The sequence below is a fragment of the Martes martes genome (genome assembly GCF_963455335.1).
Source record: "Martes martes genome assembly, chromosome: X".
NCBI classification, from domain to species: domain Eukaryota; kingdom Metazoa; phylum Chordata; class Mammalia; order Carnivora; family Mustelidae; genus Martes; species Martes martes.
Window position 1 is genome coordinate 117663628 of NC_137897.1, and position 21130 is coordinate 117684757.

Consider the following 21130-nt stretch of genomic DNA (forward strand, 5'->3'; position numbering starts at 1 on the left):
GCTGGAATGAAAAAAGAGAGGTGTTTCCTTGACTTTATTTATAAATGAGGTAGTGAGCAAGTAGGAGGGGTCTTCACAGGATGTGGCCAGTCTGACATTTGAAAGGGCTCTGGGCACAGTGGAAAGATCTGGGGTTGATTCCCAGCTCTACCAGTGACAAGCTATAGAAAATCAAGCAAACCACTGTATCTCCCCAAGCCTCAACTTTCTGGAAGGAGAGGGTCTCCACCTACCCTGGGCCTCCGAGAAATGGGGCCTTGACATTATCTCCTCCCATGAGGGATTCTCTCTCAAATGGGCTCATGATCTTTTTCTTCTCACTTCAAGAGGCTCTCGTGGCTACTGATAAGATCAGAAGAATAAGGGCCAACACTTTTTTAGTCTAGATTGTGTGCCGATACTGTTCTAAACACATTATGTGTATTATTTCATTGCTCACAACCACCTGAAGAGATAGGTCCCATTATTGTCCCCATTTCGCAGAAGAGGGAACTGAGGCTCAGAGAGATTAAGAGCTTGCCCCAGCTCACACAGTGAATAAGTTTCTAACTTGTGGGGTATGACTCCTGATTACCTTCTCTAACCCACTTCATATCCTGCCTCCCACAGTACAAATGGAAGTTCAAGAAATGGTGTGAAGGTTTTATAAATGATAAGGTACAATCCAAATTCAAAGGACGTGCCCATATTTTCATTTATCCTGGGACTTGGGTCCCCCATCCTAAAAGTGTAGAGGTTCGCTTAAGGTCCCTTAGGTCTCCTCCTTCTCTGACAAGCTCTCAGTCTGTGTGTTTCTTATGGAATATGCAAAAAGCAGGTACACAAACATGTTCTTCATTGTACTTCTTAAATGATCATGTTTATTACCAGGGTAAACTGATACTCATGTTAGAGAAGTTGGCATCCTGCTTATATTTTTGGCTGCATGATTTGATCATGAGACAAAAATCACAAACTAGCTTGGCACCAGCCAGAACATTCTAGATGTATGTGAGTCCCATTCCCCAGTGACCTATCAGAAGGCTTGGCTCTCCCAGCTCATAAAAGCATGCCTTGCTATGAGAAAATAAGAGCTCATGCCATGTGGGCATCGTGCCAGGCCTATTGAGGATCTGGGCTCCTGCAGGCTTGCCTGTAGACTGTCCCCCCAGATAGGGTGTGCAGAAGAAGACCATTCCCCAGGAGCACATGTCTTTAGCCATCCAATGGGAATGCCTGGGAGGTGTGCTAATTTCTAAAAAGTTGCCCTTTTTAGGGAAAGGATGAGGTTAAAGTCCCTTCAGTTTCCTCTTCGGTATCTTCTAGAGCCTCAAGGACTGCTAGGTTTCCTGGCCCCCAGCCCTTTGTGCCACATAAACCAAGTCCTTTTTCAGCCCCTCCCACAGGCAGCTCCCTGCACACTTGCCTAGGCCCTTGAAGCCTCCTGAGTCACTTGCACACAGGACTTGGCATGTTGCAGATGGGGTTCCCAGTCCTGAAGCCCTGAGGCAAACCAGCAGCCTACACTTGGGCAGCTGGGACACAGGAGGTAGAAGTTTGGGTGATAAGTGGTAGCAGAGGGCCTCTGATGGGAGATGGGGCAGGAAGGGAGGCAGAGTCCAAGCCTGGGACCCAATTTTTGAACTTCTTGCACCCCAACCACCTGACATGAGGCTCCTGCCACCTGCCCATCTGTGTCTCTTTCCAGTGCCAGGGCCCAGTCTGCTGGGATTCCCCCTTTGCCTCCACCTGTCCCCATGCCTTCAAGAAACGGGGCCTCGCCGTTCTCTCCTCCCATGAGGGATTCTCTAAAGAGTGCCCCCAAGAGATAGGACTACAGGGGGCACTCAGCTTGCCTCTAGTGGCCTAAGTTCGGTGCAGGAGCGAGATGCCCGTGGGCCCCTTTGGCTTGGGGTGCTTGCAAAGACTTTGCTAGGCCCTGAATTTCACAAGAGAAAGCCTGCAGTGGAAGCCGGAGCCACAGTGCACACTTCCCCTTGGTGTGCGGGAGGCACAGGCCACGGGGGACCAGCAGCTCACTGGTGCCACTCTTCTGACAATGGGCGGCTCGCTGTGCCAGTGTACTCCTCGGCTGACCACAGTGCCACAAAGGCGGGCTCCACTTAGCTCCTCTTCCTTGGGAGTTTTGCAGGGCTGTGGATTCCCAGGGCTTCTCCCCAAAGCCTGGCAGAAGAAGCCATTCAGGCCTCTTGCTGATTTCCCACTGCCCATACTACCCCAGCACAGCTCTGACCATGTTGCTCCCTGCTCAAAGCCTTCCACGGCCCCCATGGCCTGGAGGCTCAGTGCCAAGCCCGATGCGCCCTCCAAAGGCCTCTATGATCTGTGTGCAGCCTGTGGGCCCTGCCTCTTGTCGCATGACCTAATCTCCTCCCTCTGGCCTACCTGAGACTCACCTTGTAACAGCCTTTACTTCTCTCTGCCCTGCCCTCACCTGGATTGCCCTGCCCTTCCCAGGTCTGAGGCAGCCCACCCTTCTTTCACTGTCATGTGAAACTCTACTTCCTAGTAAGGCCAAGGAGAGCAGGGTGTGGAGGGGGGCCCTTTGTCTGCTCCCCGTGTCAGTCCGACAACATAGGCACACCCACCACCTACACACAGCCAAGCTGGGGTTCATGCTTAGATCTGGCTGACTCCTGATTCCCTCTTCCTCCCGATCTGTTCCCCTTCCACTCCTTAAGGTCCACCTCCAACACTTCCTCTGGAACTACCTTCCCCCTTCATGCCTGCCCTCCCACCCACACTGCTGGGTCAGAGTCCTTGGACGCCTACATTCCTGGTCTCTCTGCCTCATGCGTTCCCCCAGCAGCCAGCCCAGGCTTTGCCCCATCCAGGCCAGAGCTGGGTACCCTGGCCGGAGCGAGGGTTCTACCTGGGCTGACCTAGGGTCTGGGAAGCCATGGGGTGGAAACAGGCAGGCCCTGCCTTGCTCAGGCTCCTGTCCGTTCCTGAGGGAGCGTGGAGGTGTCTGCTTTGATGCCTGCGGTCCGGGCTGCAGTCAGTCCTGCCAGAGAAGGCGATTTCAGAGATCCAGGGGACTTCTCTGTGACCCTCTGGTCGGATATCTCCATTCGGCTTGGCCCAAGGCAATGGGAGTTCTCAACCTCCTCCTTCTTAGGACCCAGAGCTGGGTTACAAGGAGGCCTAAAACCTCTCCCCCTCTTCTCCCCACTCCCCTCAACTCTGTACACACTTCCCCTTTCCTAGGTCGTGAGCAAGGTTTCCCCAGCCACCCTGGGAGAAGTCCCCGGACTGTAGCTAAGGGTCACGGCAGACTGATTCTGAGAGTGAGGCCACCCACCCCAGCCCTGGGGCCGGACCCAGAGCATCTACCACGGCCCGCTGTCACTTGTGCTCCACGCTCGGTAGCTTCCCAGGGCCCAGAAAGATGCCTGATCAGGCTGGGCCACACAGCTTTGGCTCCGTCTATGAAAAGGGAGGTCTGTTTTGGGTTTGACCAAATCCCTGGTGAGGGAAAGCCACCTAGCAGCATTTGCAGAAAGGAAGCACCCATTGCGGCGGCTGGGGCAGACTGGGGTAGGGGAAGGGTGGGAAGATTTCAAGGGGTTTGCTCTGGGTTTTTATCGACTTCAGACCCACACTCTCCTGCTACAGCAGCCACTGGCTGCATGTGGCTATTTTGCCTTAAATCAAAACTAAATATAACTAAACATTCAGCCCCTCCCTTGCAAGCCCTATTTCAAGTGCTCCTTAGCCACACCAGGCTAGTACCCATCATATTAGACCGCACAGATTGAGAACATTTCTATTGCCACAGAAAGTTCCACTGGACAGCACTGTCCTAGACTGTTCAGGCTAGGAGGAACAAATATGGCTGGGCTCCTTCTCTAAATATCTCTCTGCCTCCTCTCCCCCTTCCCACCCTGCTCGCCCTGTCCCACAGAGGATGGGCCTCCACCTCCCACATCTGCACAGGTTTCTCTCTTCTCTCAGGTGCTGTGTGTGTGAAGGACAGCATCCACAGCTTCCCCCACCAGGGCTCTGCTTGTCTTGCTTCTCTTCTTTTATCCTGGAGTGTACTTCCAGCTTTGACTGCAACTAGGCACGAAAAAGCTTTACCTGACGAGCATTTAACAAAATTAGGTGCGCTATGTGGAGCCTCTTTTAGGAGCTGGCTTACGACAGTGATTATACAGAAGTTGGGTGAACTTAACTTCCCAGAGCTCTGAGAACCAGAAATACACATAGAGGCTGTCAGAGGAGCCCTTCCTGTTCACCTCAAGGGAAAAAGGACCATACTGGTTTTTTGTTGTTGATGATGATGGGGTTTTGCGGGGTTTTTTGTTTCGTTTTGTTTTTGTTTTTTTGCCAAAAGTGTTTCTTAAATGCTGTCATTTGTCAAGATGAGCTCAAATTACTCACTAGCACATCGGAATTTGAGAGGAAATAAAGACCAGGCTTGCCCACTTGCACCTGACTGTTAAGAGCTGGTCTTTTCGATCAACAGCAGGCAGTGGCGATCACTGGTGTCCACAGGGAGTGGGGTCCAGGACTGAAGTGATGTTTCTGCAGAAAACTGCTCCTTCTCGGTCAAGTGGGCCTCTCTGGTTCCGAGGGTGAGGAACAGCCACCTGCAGCGCAGATGCAGACCTGTCCAGGAGTTTCCATCTGGGGCGCCCCCCTTTCTTCACATGGAGGCAAGTGGGGACGGGAGCAGGGAGATGCGCGGGAGATAGGAGAAGGCCTGGGAGGAATCAACTGGGTGAGTGGGCAAAACAGGCTAGTCAGAACTCACTTTCTCAATAGTCTTGGGGGCTGCAAACCAGAAGGAAGATCCTTTTTGCAGTTTCAGCTTAAATTAAACCATATCAGATCTGGCTTCGAATGAGCAATAGCCTTTTCCCTCCTGCCCTAACCTCTCATGCACACACTCCCTTCCCCCAACTCAGACTCACTCGCAAAAATGAGATCTATCTTACTAGGGGCAAAGAGTACACATAAGTCTGTGTTATTTCTTACAACCGCATGTAACTCTACTTCAAATAAAATCCTTAATTTAAAAAAGAGAGACGAAAGGAAGTAGATTCCTGGCTGGGGGCACCTCAGGCCAATCCCTTCCTTCCGTGGGCCTCAGTTGCCTTCTTTGTAAAATGGGACTGTTGGAGTAGTTGATCTCTGAGGGCCCTTCCAGGCCTGCCGTGCCGGAATACTGGCCACTGAGGACCAAGCTGGGCCCTGGGCAGCAGCTCTTTAGGGGGTGGTCACGAGGTGGTCTGACGAGGTGCTGCATCTCCTCTAGACCAGGAGGAGGAGGAGGCCAGAAGAGGCAGAATGGCTGCCTGGGGTCACCCAGCCCATGGGTGAGGGGCTGAGTCTGGAAGTCAGGTCTGTGACTCCGAGTCGGGGCTCCCCATCCCCCACGTGAAGTCCCACCCAAACAGCAGTGATACGTACGAGTCGTGGATGGGGAGGGTCACGCTGCAAGTCTTTTCTCCTCGAGCTTGTCCTCTGCTTCATCACTGGTGACACAAGGCAGCCGGAAAGGTGGGAGGTGAGCAGAGTGGACACACAGAAGGGCGGGATGGTGTTACCTAGCGCCAGAGCCGTCCCTTGGCCATACCGGGAGCCGGGGCTTCAAGTCAGGGACAGGCTCCCTCATCCCACTGTGTGTGAATGCTGCCAGCAGCCCTGGCGCAGTGAGCTCACTTCCTGTCTTTGCTACCAACACTGTTCTGTTCAGTCTGGTGCCTCCCTTTCATCTTGGGGGATGGCCGCCGGGGATTGATTTATCTGGGAAAATATGTTCAACCCGGCCAGGTCTATTGGGAGTGACAGCGCAGGTGCAATTGAAGCCCTTTGTTGAGGGAGGAAAACAGAGCCGCCGCACGTCCCCCAGCATGACCAAGTTTCTTTTAAAGCGGGGACCGCACCGTGTGACTATCTGTCCTTTGGCGGAGCTGGAACCGGCATTTGGCACAGCTCTCCGACATGGTCTTCCCCTGATGGTCCCTGAGCACCTGTCTGCTCACAGGCCCCCCGAGGACAGCGCCTCCCTTTCTGCTCTGAGAGTAGATGGCTGGGGAGCCCCACTGGTATCAGCATGGCCCTGGCATGGCTCCTGGGAAGCAGAGGCCACCCTGCTGCTCTCAGAGGCCCCAGGACGGGAGCAGATGGCAGGTAATGGGGTGTTCGCTCTTTGCTAGTACAGCCGGAGCCTCTGGGACCTGGGAAGCTGGGGAGATACAGGCTTGCCACTCACCACAGACTCCTCCCTCTGCATAGTCAAAATAGCTAAAAACAATGGGACTTCTGCCCCAAATTCAGCAGACTCCACAGAGACCGGCACGATATCACCCATGCCTAGGGGGCGTCCACACATGTGGGCTATTTTTGTAATCAGCAATAAGAAGCCCCTGCATGAGTCATGCCGTCCACAGAAATCGGCCTCATTTCACTCCTGGACCCTCACGTATTAATGCAGCCAGGGCAAGGTGAGCTCGAGGAGAGCTCCTGGATTGGACTTCTGCAGTGGCCGGGGCTCAGCACTTCCCTAGTCACTGGCTCAGGAGCTGGCTGGGGGTGGGGGTGGGGGGAGGGGGAGTGCCAAGGCTTGGGCTCTGTCCTCGAGGAGGCCCCCGTCTGTGGTCTGCCATGCGGAGTGCCAGGGTGGGATGGGAGGCCCCCAGGAGGGGCGGGCTCGCTCAGCTTGTGGAAAGTGTCTTAGGAGAGTGGCTGGGAGGAGCCACATTTTGCCGGATGAAGAGGCCCTGTGTGTCTCTGTTTGGGAAAGATGGGGTGAGGGGTCAGCAAGGGCCAACCATGACTGGGAGGGTGGGGAACAGCATGGTTAGTGTGCCTGGAGCTCAGGCTTGGTGGGGTGACAGCGCCTACCTCCCGGAACTCCCCTCAGTCTGCAGCACTGAGAGCACATGTGGGGAGGACTGCCTTACACCTGTGCTTTCTGTGCCATCAAGTCGCAAGCTGCCTGAGAGGCTGCTGCGTGCAGACCACGCTCGGTAAGGCTGCCCCAGAAGAAGGCACCCCATGAACACCCGTCTCTCTTCATGTGGGCTGTGTCTGGCACTAATTGATTTCAGTCCGACGCAAACCTGGCAAGGATCTTGAGCGTCCTTTCCTTCTCACGCAGTCAGTGTTTCTGATGGGATCCCCCATGAAGAAAGGGTGTCTTTGGGGCTTTGTCTGGAATGTTTCCAAAGATAGTGTGTCATCTGACGGCTCTGGCAGGCACTAGTGGCAACCGGTACTCAATGTTCACTGAGGAGCCACAGTGTGCCAACAACTCACCTCTGGTTCTGACAATATCCTTAAGGGTTGTGATTAAATGTTTTTTCAAAATTTTTAAATTAAGTCAGAGAAATAAATATATACCAATCGGACACCATTGTAGAGAAGGTGCCGTGATGTCAACAACATAACTTTGGCGCAGGTGACCAATGCCAGTGCCAGACTATTAACTCAGCTGCAGACCTCAGGCTTGTGCTTTTATTTTGCCATTTTCAAATGCGGAAACTGAGGCTCAGAGAAGAGAAGTATCTTTATCGAAGGCACTGGGATCAAACTCGGGGTTGGTGGCGACTGTGTCATTAGAGATCAAACTCGGTGTTGCCTGCCGACTGTGTCCATAGAGCACCTTGCTTCAAACGGTGACCGCTGGTGGTTGTGTGCCTGATTGGTGCTTAGAGACCGTTAGCCAGTGGGTCAGTCCCCCTACTGCTACTGTAACATATCACCATGCATTTAGTGGCTTAAAATACCAAACTTTTTATTATCTTACAGTTTTAGGGATCAGAGGTCCAAAATGAGTCACACTGGGCTAAAGTCAAGGTGCAGGTGGGATCGTACTCCTGCTGGAGGCTTTAGCGGGCATTGCTTCCTTACACTTTCCAGCTTCTGGAAGCCACTGCACCCACTGGCTTGCGGCCCCTTCCTCCATCTGCAAAGCCTGCGGGGCTTCACAGCTGATTTCAGCTCCCGTTATCACGTGTCCATCTCTGACAGTTCTGCCTCTCCTTCCATCTCTTAGGGACCCCTGTGATTACACCCAGGCCACCCAGGTAACCCAGGATCATCTCCGTCTTTTAAGATATTTAACTTAGTCACATCTGCAAATTTACCTTTACCGTATAAGGTAACCTCTTGTATTTCTGGGGATTAGGATGGGGACCTCTTGGTGGGGGGATTCCCCAGCCGACCCGAGTTGTACATGAACTCAAGGCCAAGAAGGAGCACGTCAGAGAAACAGGGCATCTCATATCTGGTTCCTGCTGGCTACTGACACACAGCCGGCACCCTTGGGAGCGCAGGCTGGCAAGAGAAGAAGCAATGTGTCTTGTGGCTGCCAATGACAGAAGTTCATTGTGAAGAGAGTATTGAAGTCAAAATGTGTTAACCGAAAAGAAGGTGAGAAACAAGCAAGAAAGTGGGTTCCCACCATGAAGTCAATAGCCCCTGGTGAGGAGAGCGATGGGAGCCCCAGCTAGAGAGACAGGACAGAGAAGAGTGGAACACCAAGGGCACCCACTTCCATAGTTCAGCAAATCCCTGCAGACCCAGGCATCCTACTTGGAGTCTCCCGCTTCCCTCTAACTGCACACACACCTGAGATGAGCACTCCAAGCGTGTGGGACTCATTTCCAGGGCCAAGTTGCTCTGTGTGGTCTGCCCTTCCTGGTAACTGCAGCCATGAAGCTGGGGACGGGGGGATTGGTCAGCTAGCCAGATCCTGTGCTCACTTCAAAGACCATCCAGGGCCCCGCCTCACACTTGAGAAAGCAGGCGCTTGGCAAGGGGACCTAAAATCACCCAGGGGAAACCTACTCCAAAGCCAATTTCTGTGCCTACCCTCTGCCCCACATGCACCCCACCCGACGTGCACATTTTCTGAGCTGAACAGTGGGGCAAACGGGGAGGAGGCCCATCCAGAGGCAGCCTCAGGGGCTTGGGACAGGCGGTGGCTGGGCAGCTGAGTGGGGACTTCTTCAGTCATACCTCAGAGGTCAGTTTAAAGGCACTGCCCTGCCTCACATCTCAGGGAGCAACGAGTTCCTTTCTCTTGCTTCCTCCCCCCACCCCTGCCCCCACCATATCCGCTTACTTTTCCAGATGTACATATGTGATTAGAATCCACTGACCGTAGTCGAACTGGCAATTAAGGAAGGAGAAGTTGCCAGCGCTAGTTCAAGAGCCATCTTTCCCAACACTTTGAGGCAAGTGGATCACCAGACCCCACGACATGACTCCAGGTGCATTTAGAGCAAGGGCAAATTATGTCACCCCTACTTTCCTATCCCTGCCAGGCTGATGGGCCTGAGGGGTACAATCTGGCTTCTGCCTGCTGGGCACAGTCTGCCTGATTTGCCAAACAACCTGATTGTTTCCTGGGACCTTTGGGTGCAGCACTCCCATTCTTTGCCAAGCGCCTGCTTTCTCAAGTGTGAGGCGGGGCCCTGGATGGTCTTTGAAGTGAGCACAGGATCTGGCTAGCTGACCAATCCCCCCGTCCCCAGCTTCATGGCTGCAGTTACCAGGAAGGGCAGACCACACAGAGCCACTTGGCCCTGGAAATGAGTCCCACACGCTTGGAGTGCTCATCTCGGGTGTGTGTGCAGTTAGAGGGAAGCGGGAGACTCCCAAGTAGGGATGCCTGGGTGGCTCAGTTGGCGAAGCGTCTGTCTTCGGTGCAGGTCATGATCCCAGTGTCCTGGTATCGAGTCCAGTGTCTGGCTCCCTGCTCTCAGCAGAGAGCCTGCTTCTCCCTCTGCCTCTGTTGCTTCCCCTGCTTGTGCCCTCTCTCTCTCTCAATCTGATAAATAAATAAAATCTTTTATTTTTTAAAGCAGAAGAAAAGAAAAAGAAAACTCTCAGTAGGGGCCGTGGCTTGACTAACCAGAAAGGCACCAAGGGCCGAGTATGGTGAAGCCTTCACGTTTCTGTTGGTGAAGGAGCATTCAGTTCCAGCTGTCAGTCTCTGGACATAGTCAGAACATGTGTGTCAAACCAATCTGATTCAGCCTGAGTAGGCCTATGGGTAGAAGAGTGGCAGTGGGATGGTGAGGTTTGATGGTTTCTACACCTCCGATGGTCTATCACTACAGCCATGTTTCCAAAGGCCATGCCCTCACCTGGGAGGATCTTCTGACAGGTCAGCTAAGTAACAGTCCAGTGGCCAGACTGGAAGCCCCGAGGCCCAGGGCTCAGAGTCACTGTTGACAAAGGAGCCAGGCCTTCTGTCTCCTTGCAACCTCTTTTCATGACCATGTGGCTAACACTATATAGAATGATTTCCTCCATTTAGAAGGAGAGTGAGAGGCTCAAAATGTACAGAGTATGAAGTTCTGTTGAGAGTGGGTTTTGTGAATTAGATCCTGGCCTGGAGAGGGCCCTCTTCAGCTCTCAAGGAAAGGAGCCCTGTTCAGCATGGGAAATGCATGGTTATCATAGTATACAGGGACACTTGGCAAATGACTTCTGTTAAAGCCTCAGTTTCCCCAGCCATAACATAAGGGAGGACAAGTGATGTCTAAGGCCCTAAACCAAGCCAATCTGGGAGTCCATATTTAGGGTTAGTCATCTGTTCCTATGCCCTGCCCCTCTGGAAGTGGCCAGACGAGGCCACATAGAACTCCATGTCCAGAAATACTTTGTCAGGCCCCAAGCCTTCTTGAAGGGAGAGTCCCAGCCTATGGTCCTAGCGGGTAAGAGCGAAACAGAAGCCTGAGCCAGAGACCTGCCTTTTGACCACTGCTCACTTCAGCCCAGGGTTGAAAACAGGGTCTCCAAAACAGAGGTCCCTGTAGCCTGGCCCACCTCCCCTTCTCCAGTAAGGAGGACCTGATCACCCTCTGGAATCCTGTTGTCTACCCTGTGCAGAAATCATCGAAGATGAGGGCAGTTTGGGGAAGAGCATTTTCACTAAACGTGGCAGAAGTGATGCTATATGCCGGCTGCTTGCCGGCTGAATGTACAGGAAAACAGAAGATTCAGCTAGACGTTTATTGCTGATGACTCACTTTCTCAAATGCAGAATTTCTTTATTCCCTTTCTAAGTAAAAGCTTCACTCCTTCTTAATGACTTTGTGACCACCAGCCAAGCTCTGGGAGAAAGAAGTCCCTCGGTAGCCACCACCTAGGTCCCAGCAGGCAGTGTGCAGTCAGCAGGCACGAAGTAGCCCTTTAAACTCCCCAGGATCGAGGGTGATAAAGGGCCACAAGTAGAAACCTCCCTGCGGGGTGGGATGGGGAGCGTGCTTGCCCATTAGCCAAGCTGACATCCGCCAGGGAACACCTGGGGCTTTTCCATTTCCAGAAATGGAGTTGTATGTGACGTCATTTGGCCCCTTTTCCTGGAGGGCATTTGGCCCTTTCTGAACTCCAGCTGACAAGTCTATCACCTCTTGGAATAATCTCCAATATGCTGCCATGGCATGTTCCAACCATTCTTGTCTCCTGTGAGCTGGGACCAATACCTCTGCTCTTACAACATGCCACACCCCGTCCCCCCCCAACCCCGCCTCGCTTCATTTCGTCCCCAGAGCACAGTGAAGAATAGAAGATAATCATCCCTCCTCTACAGAAGAGAGACCAAGGCTCTGAGCCCTAGTTTGGGGGCATCCCCCCACCCCGTGGAAGTCTTCTCTACCACCTCTTGGCTAGCCAGGGAGGCTGTCCCAGAAGCCTCATCTTCTCAAGCTTGCCAAGGTCTTGGTCTTCACAGAGAGGATCCCTCTGGGCTCTGCACATTGGGCAGCCTCTGAATAGTGAGAGCCTCAGCCCTAGGGAACCTCTGGTGCTGGAGGCAGGGTCTGGGAGCCCAGCAAGCCTCTGGCAGCAGGGGCTTGGGCTCGGGAAGCTGGGCGGGGCAGGGGCGTGGTGGTGAAGGGCTGGGAAGAGCTGAGTCAGGGTCACACAGAGTCGGGGAGAGGACCACCCTGAGACGTGGCAATGGAGGGGGAGAAGATGAAGCCCAGATGAGATACTTTAAGGAAGGAGAATTGGCAGAGCTCAGAAATTATTGGTGGGTTGCCTGTGAGGCAATTGGGTATCCAGGACTCGAGCTCAGGGTAGAGGGTAGATCTAGGTTGGGGGTGTCGGTTTAGTGGTCATTGGCTTCTAGACTTGTTTTGTCTAATGTGGTGGCCACTAGCCACATGTGGCCATTTAAATGTAAACTAATTTTAATTTTAAAAAGCTGAGGACAGAGTTTCTGTCTGGGATGATGAAAAAGTTTTGGACACAGATGGGTTGATGGATGCACAACACTCTGAATGCAGTTAGAATGTCCTTGAATTGTGTGCCACAAATGGCTCAAATGGCACATTTTATATCAGCTACATTTTACCACAACTTGGAAATAGAAAAGAAACAAGATTAATTACAATGAAAAATTCAGGTCCTCACTCACACTCACCATATCCCTAGTAGCTCAACAGCTGCGCGTGACTCACGGCTACTGTATCGGACAGTGAAGACGTGGAGCATTTCCACCGCCGCAGAAATTGCTATTGGACAGCACCACTGTTGGGAGTAACTGGAGCCCTGGGAGTTGCTGGGATAGCCGGGGCTTCTGGAGGGAGAGGAGAAGAAGGGAAGAGCACTGGGGTACCTGGGAGGAGCTCTACATCTGAGAAGGACATGGCCGTGGGCATCAGGAAACAAATGTGCAGAGGGCTGGGGAGCCCAGGAGCAGAAGCCAAGCACATTTCAGAAAATGCACGTGGTTGGCTGTTGCCTCAAAGTACTCCATGCTCTCCCACCCCTCGGTCTCTCTCCGTGAAGTGCCTTCTGCTGGGAACACTCCTATTGCCACGCCGACTCCAGTCCAAATGCTGCTCAGGGACTCTGAACCCACACAGCCGCTCCCATGTGGCTCTGAATCCAGAATCTCCCAACCAGAGAAAAACAGAATCAGGCCCTGGTGGTGTTTCAGATTAGGAAGACTTTTTACAGTTTAAGACCTGCAGAAGGGTTTGCCTGAAGCTATCAGCTCTGTACCCTAGCGTGTATGTGGTACTCTGTCCAAATCTGGGCATGCCAGGCTTCTGGAACCCAGCAGAGAGGAACTGCATAGCGGCCTTGGGGACAAGCGTGAAACTCCAAGAGCAGGGACAAGGATAAAATGGGGTGTTGGGGGGCGGGGAGAGTCCCACAGGCAATGGTAGAGAAGAATGGAGCACAGCCAACCCAATGACTGAGGGGGCTGGGTCCAACCCTGCTCAAGGCTGTGCATATGGGCAGTGACCTCCCAGCGGCCTGTGGCTGGGGATGGAAGGGCCTGGGACTGGAGGACGGCCCAGTCGTGTTGCGTTGAAGTGCGTCTTGCAGTTGCACTTAGAGCTCCAGTGAGACACTGCCAGCGGCCCCACATGGAGGCTTGTTTGGCTACACCGATCCAGGCTGTGTTTCTTAGCAGCACCCTGCCCATGCACCTGTGCTGTTAAGATGCAGCCTGTGCTCCCTGGAAGAGTCCTCAGTGAACCCGCAGCCACCTTTTCGCTGATCGGGGCTCAGTGTAGACATGGGCTGAGCCTCCTGCTGGAACCGTGGTTCAGGTAGAATCAGCCAGCAAGCCCTAGCAGCACCTCTTTCTGCTCTGCCAACCCAGGCTGTACTTCCCTGAAGAGCTCCGGCTGGAGTGGATGCTGGGCCGGGTGGTTTCCGCTTGCAGTGGCTAGTTCTGAGCTTATCTTGCGGCTGGCTGTGAAGGCAGGCCACGCTGGCATGTAGAGCCTGGGTTTGTCAACGAACGGTTGGAGCGCACTCGCGAAGTATAGCTCCACGATGATCCGGCTTAGTGCCACACTCCGTGTAGACACAGGCTGCAAACCCACCAGCAGCCCTGGCTCATCCATATATTGGCTGTAATTCGCCACAGAGGGCTTTTGTGTGCTGACCCGGGTGGTGGTGCCCCAGGGAGCCGAGCACATCGTGGATAGAGGCTGTGTCTCCACAGGGCAGAGGCTTGGCCGGTGCTGGTTGCAGTTTCTTGAGAAGCCTCGTCTTTTTGTGGAGCCTCTGTGGTTCTGCGTACACACTTTCTGGTTCTCTGCAGATGAAACCCCCTTCTCCATAGACCCAACCTTATTCAGGACGGATGCCACTTCATCCAGGGCAGATGCGGTCTCACCTTGCTGATCTGCAGCCTCCCCTGAGCCTCTGCACTGGGCCTTTTTGCACGCACACACCTGTGTCTCTTTATGAAGCTTCACTCGGGGCTGACCCAGCCAACCACCACTGTGCAAACTGTGTGCCACAGAGAACCCTGGGAGGTCATGAAGAGCCACATTCACAGGTGATGCAGCCTCTGGCCCTGGGTCCCGGCCTCGTTCCCAGATGGACCAGCCATCAGTTCTCTGCAGGGCTGTCTGCATCACCAGGAAGAGCCACAGCCCCTAGTGTTGGCACTGCCCGCGTGTCCAGGGTGGGCACCGTTCTGTTCCTTCTGCCTGCCTCTCCTGGCAGATCTCGGCCCTGTGTAGGTGCTTTCTGGACGGGGCTCCATGAAGATGCCACGTGCGTCTCTTTCCAGAGTCTTGTCCTTCGGGGACGTAGCCCTCTTTACCTTGGGGAGTCTCCTCCTCTGCAGACACCATCTGCATCTCCCTAGAGGATCCAGCTCCGCATGGATGCAGCCCTACATTCGGCACCAAGGCTCAGTCGGTGTAAACATGGTCTTGTGGGGTGGGGCCGCCTGAGCATCCGAGGTACTTCCGGTCTATCGCCCGCCTGGGATAGAAGTACCGCCGCACCTTGCCAGGTGGCTTTTTGCTGTGACACCTTCTGAGGCAGCTGTAGGCTCAGCTCAACGCTGGGGCCCAAATACCAAGACCTCCACCCCCTGGGGGCCTGGGCCGCTGCGACAAGGCCAGAGATTCTGGGATCTGCAGAGCCTCGAAGGCTTGCCAAAAATGAGACCCAGTGCCAGGGTGGGCAGCTAAGAGGAGCAGGAGAGCTAAGAGAGGCTAGAAGCAGGCAAGGAGGAGCCAGAGTGGGTGAGCAGGGGCCGGGGAGGGGAGAGAGTTGAGGGGAGGAGCCAGCCGGTCAGGAAAGGGGTGAGTGGGCGCCTTGGCTGGAGAGTATTGATACGATGAGAAAGGAAGTGGGAGAATCCTCTTTCCTGAGTGGCTTGAGCCCTGGTCGAAATGAAGCTGAAGAGCTCTGTGTGCGCCCAGCCTGCCGACTTCCAGAACAGATCTAAGGCAGCCCTGGGGAGTTGTTCCTGAGAAGTAGCCCCCATCTAAACGGAGGTCCTGTCCAGATCATCTGGAGGCCACCGACTCCAAAGGCAGGCCCCCCACAGTAGATAAGAGGCAGTGGCCACATAGGCACACAGGGAGTTCTCAGGGGTTCCAGCTGGAAGGGCAGCCTGCCCTAACCATCAAGACAGAGCCCAGAATCCAGGTCACACTCAACCGCCTGTGCCCTGAGTCCCTTTGGTTGGTCCCTCAACCTCTCTGAGCCTCAGTTTCCTCATCTGTCAATGACAGATGCCAGGGCCACTAAGAACCCTCCCTGCTCTCACTTTCTAGAACCACTGAGGCTCTTGCATTTACCTCTGGCTCTGTAGACAGGTGGCTGAGCCCCGGGGAGGGGGAGGCTCAGACGTGCAGGGTCCCCAGTGACCTGGGTGTACTAGAGGTACTAGGTGGTAAGGTCTGAGCATCCGTGTTACACTGACCATCTCCCTCTTATCCTTGGGATCCAAAACTATTCCCTGCTGGCTCCCAGGTGTCCAGCCAGCCAGCTTGAGGAGGAGGCTGGGCCCAGGGCATTGGACCTAGGTCAAAGCTGAGGAACTAAAAGACCGAAGAGGGAAAAAAGCAAGGGGGTGCAGGCCGGTGGACACCTTGTGTGTTGAGGCAGAATTCCTGGGTGGCCACCTCCCTGGCCCAGACCCCTTGAGAAGCAGAGCCAGCACCCCAGGCCTTTTGGGAAGTAGGTCCTAAGGCAGAGCCCTCCCACCACCCAGACACAAGCACCACTCTGTTCACACTCCCTGGACCCTGGCAGGCACTTGCAATAGTGACAGAGCATCTAACACCTCCCTGAACATGAGCCGAAGGCATCTCTTGTCCCCTCTTTGTTCTATCAACTAGTATTTAGTATCTCTGTTTTTGTCAGAAAACATTCTCAGAAGTACCAGGCAGAGGTTCTCTTAGCAGATTGCCAAAGAACCAAGGCAAACATCACATACCTCACTTAGAAAAATGTCTTGACAGCCTTCACTTACTCTTAGGTCCTTAGGAGAAGCTGCTCACTGTACTCGCACAATCCTCAAGCCCTTCCCAGTCCTACACCTGGTCACTGGCTTTCAAGCGAGTTTACATGAATGGAGACCTGGCTTCCAGTCTGAGCTTTGCCATACATTGGATGTGTCACATGATACAGGTTCTTGGCACTCTCTGGGCCCCAGGTTCCGGAGAGGTAGGTGGTAGAAAGGCAGTCTACCCTAGGTAAGGGTGACCAGCCTGTACTTTGAGGACAAAGCCTTTTGGGGTGGTCTGAGAAGTCATCATAAAATGTGTCAATTTCCAAAAGAAATCCCAATATGGTGCAACTGCTAAGTGGTAAGCAAACACAGAAGTCCATCAGACAGGTTATATTAATTAGCATCAACCTAACATTTTTGATGTCTCATAAATAATTAAATTATTTTGTCATGAATTATTGGTCATAGCTAACCCTCTGTGTCAGACACTGTTCTCTCTGTGTCTTACATGTATTGACTCATTTCATCCTTCTATTACCAACCAAGGTGGATGCTATTATCATCCCCTTTTACAGATGAGACAACTGACTCCAAGACAAGTGGTTTGTGAGTGATGGGGCTGAGATTCAGACAGGCCATGCACTGCTCTCTTCTGCCTTCTGTTCAAACACTGGCCAATTTCTCTTTCCCCCATGACTTTGAGGCATGAAAGATAAAATCATCTAACTTCTTTGAGTCTTAATTTCTTTGCCCATAAAATGGGAAACCCAAATGACCTACCTAATAGGTTGTTGCAGGAATTAAATGAGACCATGTGAGAAGGCCGTGTTATACAGTATATGTTCCACACGTTCTTACTGTTGTAAATGGAGAATATGGCAGTATTTAAATCCTGTACTGGCATGTGTGATATATGGAGGCACATGAGTGGTTTAGACACTTTAAAACTTCCCATTTGGGGGACGTTATAGTAATGACTCTACAGGAGTTTCATATACAAATTCAACCAAACAAGCATTGTCAAGTACTTTGACATATCACATACATCTTCTGTAGCAATCCATAGATAACCTTAAAAATGTTATTACTCATATTTTGCAGAAGAGTAAACTGAGGCTTGGAGAGGCTGTGTGAATTTCCCAAGGTCACCTAGCTATAAGGTGGCAGAACTGGGCTTCTAACCCCCAAGTCCAGTACCCAATCACTTCTATGCAGGTGGGCTACCCATGTCCTTAACAACCTCTCGGGTTTTCTGATAGACTTAGGTATTTTCATTGCATGATGGTCAAGCTGAGCAAAGGCAGGGGGAAGATGGCTGAAAACCCCATCCTGTTCCCCTCATTTCTTCTCCAGCCAAGGGCCAAAGCTGCTTTCACCTCAGCATGCAGTTCACACAGTCCAACCAGTGTGAGTGTAGTGGGAGCTGGACCCATGTATTGCCAATGCATTTGCATCTCCCACAGTGCTCAGACACTTTACCACGATTTTTCTGAACCCATTCCAATGAGGGCTGCCTCAGGCTCCTTGTTTTAATAAAAGGTCTCTTTTAGAGATTTTTTTAAAGATAGTAAAACCTTATTTCAGCTCCACAAGGTCATTCCATACAGTAATATTGAGATGTTATGGTCCCTCTTCCCTCCCACTCATATTGTCCAAAGATGCTATGTAATACCAAAAAAAAAAAAAAAAAAAGATACAATACTCTAAACAAAAATGGAAATAACCCAGAATAACCCATATTCGTTTTTTTCTTTTTTAAATAATGGCTTTAGTGAGTTATCATTCACATTCCATAAAATTCACATTTAAAAGTATACAGTTCAGGAATTTTAGTGTTTTCACAAAGTTGTGCAGCCATCACCACTAATTCCACAATATTTCCTTTCTTCTTTTAAAGATGTTATTTATTTATTTATTTACTTACTTACTTACTTATTTTAGAGAGAGAGAGTGCATGTGTGGAGGGGTGGGGGTGTGGGCGGGGGTGGAAAGAGGGACAAGCAGACTCTATGTTGAGCCGAAAGCCTGATGCAGGGCTCCATCTCACAACCCTGAGATCATGACCTGAGCCAAAATCAAAAGTCAGACACTTAACACACTGAGCCACCCAGGTGCCCCTAATTCCACAATATTTTCATTAAGCTGTCACTTCCTATTCGCCATATCCCCAGCCCCTGGCAACCACTAACCTACTTTCTGTCTCTATGGATATGCCTATTCTGGACATTTTATCTAAGTGGAGCCATACAATATATGGCCTTCTGTGACTGGCTTCTTTCACATAGTGTAGTGTTTTCAGGGTTCAGCCATGTTGTAGTACTTACCAGTACTTCATTCCTTTTGATGGCTGAATAATATTGCAACGTATGGATAGACCACATCTTGTTTATTCATTCATTAGTTGATGAAAGTTTGGGTTGTTTCCATCTTTTGGCTATTAGAAATAATACTGCTGTGAACATTCATGCACAAGTTTTGTGTGAACATGTTTTCATTTTTCTTGGGTCTATACTTAGGAGTAGAAGTGCTGGGTCATATGGGAACTCCATGTTTAATCTTTTGAGGGACTGTCTGTCTTCCAAAGTGGCTGCACCATTTGACATTCCCACCAGCAATGCATGTGTGTTCCAATTTCTCCACATTCTTGCCAAGGCTTGTTATTGTCCATCATTTTGATTGTAGCCATTGTAATGTGTATAAAGTGGGGTCTTAGTGGGGCTTTGATTTGCCTTTCCCTGATGTGGGGCTTTGATTTGCCTTTCCCTGATGGCTAATGATGTTGAGCATCTTTTCATGTGCTTATTGGCCATTTGTATATCCTCTTTGAAGGAATAGCTGCTCAAATCTGTTGCTCTTTTATAATTTGTGTTGTCTTTTTATTAGTGAGTTGTATGACTTCTTTATATATTCTACTTACAAATATTTTATAAGAGGTATGATTTACAAGTGTCTTCTCATGGTCTTGTTTTTTCATTCTCTTAACAGTACCTTTTAAAAAGCAGACATTTTAAAATTTGATGAAGTATCATTTATCAACTTATTTTCCTTTATAGATTATGCTTTTGATATCTAAGAAATCTTTACCTAACCAAGGTTGCAAAGGTCTTCTCCAATGTTTTCTTCTAGTTCTTTTATAGTTCTAGGGGTTACATTTATGCTCATGATACATTTTGAATTAATTTTTGCATATATCATGTAGTATGGATCAAAATTTATTTTTTAACACATAGACATTCTCAGCAACACACCTGGGAGCTCACAGCTATATGAAATGATCAGTACACTGTTTTAATATTTATGTGCCATTTTAACAAAATGAAAGAGTTGAAGCCCCTGCTTTTAATTAATTTAATTTAATTCTATAACATATATTATTATATTACATATTAATTATTTATTTATGTGATAAATTAAGATATTATATATTAATTGTATTATATATGTATATAAACTGTCATTTCTCCACTAAACTGCCTTTATAACTTCATCAAAAATCAGTTTTCCCTATATGTGTAGGCCTATTTCTAGACTCTCTATTCTGTTCCACTGATGTATTTGTCTATCTTGACACCAACATCACTCTACCTAGAATACTGCAGCTTTATAATAAGTCTTGAAATCAAGTAGTATAAGTTCTACAGCTCTGTTCTTTTTCCAAGCTGTTTTGGCTCTGCTAGGTCCTTTGCATTTCCATGTGAATTTTAAAGATTTTTTTGTATTTATTTATTTGACAGACAGAGATCACAAGTAGGCAGAGAGGCAAGCAGAGAGAGGAAGAGAAGCAGGCTCCCTACTGAGCGGAGAGCCCGATGTGGGGCTCAATCCCAGGACCCTGGGATCATGACCTGAGCCGAAGGCAGAGGATTTAACCCACTGAGCCACCCAGACGCCCCTCCATGTGAATTTTAGAATCAGTTTATTAGTTTCTACACAAACACCTCCTAGAATTCTGATTGGTATCTTATAGAATCCATTGATGAATTTGGAGAGAATTGACATTTTTAAAAGTATGAAATCTCTGCCCCATGAACATGGTTTATCTCCCTGTTCATTTAGGTCTTTTTATTTGCTTTTGCAGTGTTTCATAATTTTTACTGGAGAGGTCTTTCACACCTTTTCACAGGTTCATCCCTAACTATTTCAAATCTTTGATGCTATTTTTTAAAGATTTTATTTATTTATTTGACAGACAGAGAGATCACAAGTAGGCTGAGAGGCAGGCGGAGAGAGAGGAAGAAGCAGGCTCTCCGCTGAGCAGAGAGCCCGATGTGGGGCTTGATCCCAGGACCCTGGGATCATGACCTGAGCCGAAGGCAGAGGCCTTAACCCACTGAGCCACCCAGGCGCCCCATTTGATGCTATTTTTAAAAGAATTTTTAAATTTTAATTTCTGATTGTTCATAAGTAGTAAATAGGGAAGCAACTAATTTTTGTATATTGATCTTGATTCCTATTACCTTACTAAACTCACTTAATAGCTGTTTTTGTACATTTCATCAGATTTTCCTCAATTATGTTGGTTGTGAATAGACAATCATTGGTTTTGAATAAAGCTAGTTTTACATCTTCCTTTTTAATCTCATTGCCTTTTCTTCCTTCTTTCCTTCCTCACTTCCTACCTTCCTCCTTTCCATCTTTTCGTTCTCTCACTCTTTTTCCTTTCCTTCCTTTCTTCTTTCCTTCCCTTTTCTTCCCCTTGATTACCCTAGCTAGAACCTCCAGTACAATGTTGTAAGTACAATGTTGTATAGAAGTGGTGAGTGAACATTCTTGCAGTGTTTTTCAAATTTGAGAAGAAAGCTTTTTTTTTTTACTATTAAGTTTCATGTTAGCTGTATACTTCTCATAGTTGCCCTTCTTCAGGTTGAGGAAGTTCCATCTATTTAATTTGTTGAGGATTATTACCAATAGGTGTTGGATATTACCAAACGCTTTTTTGACCTT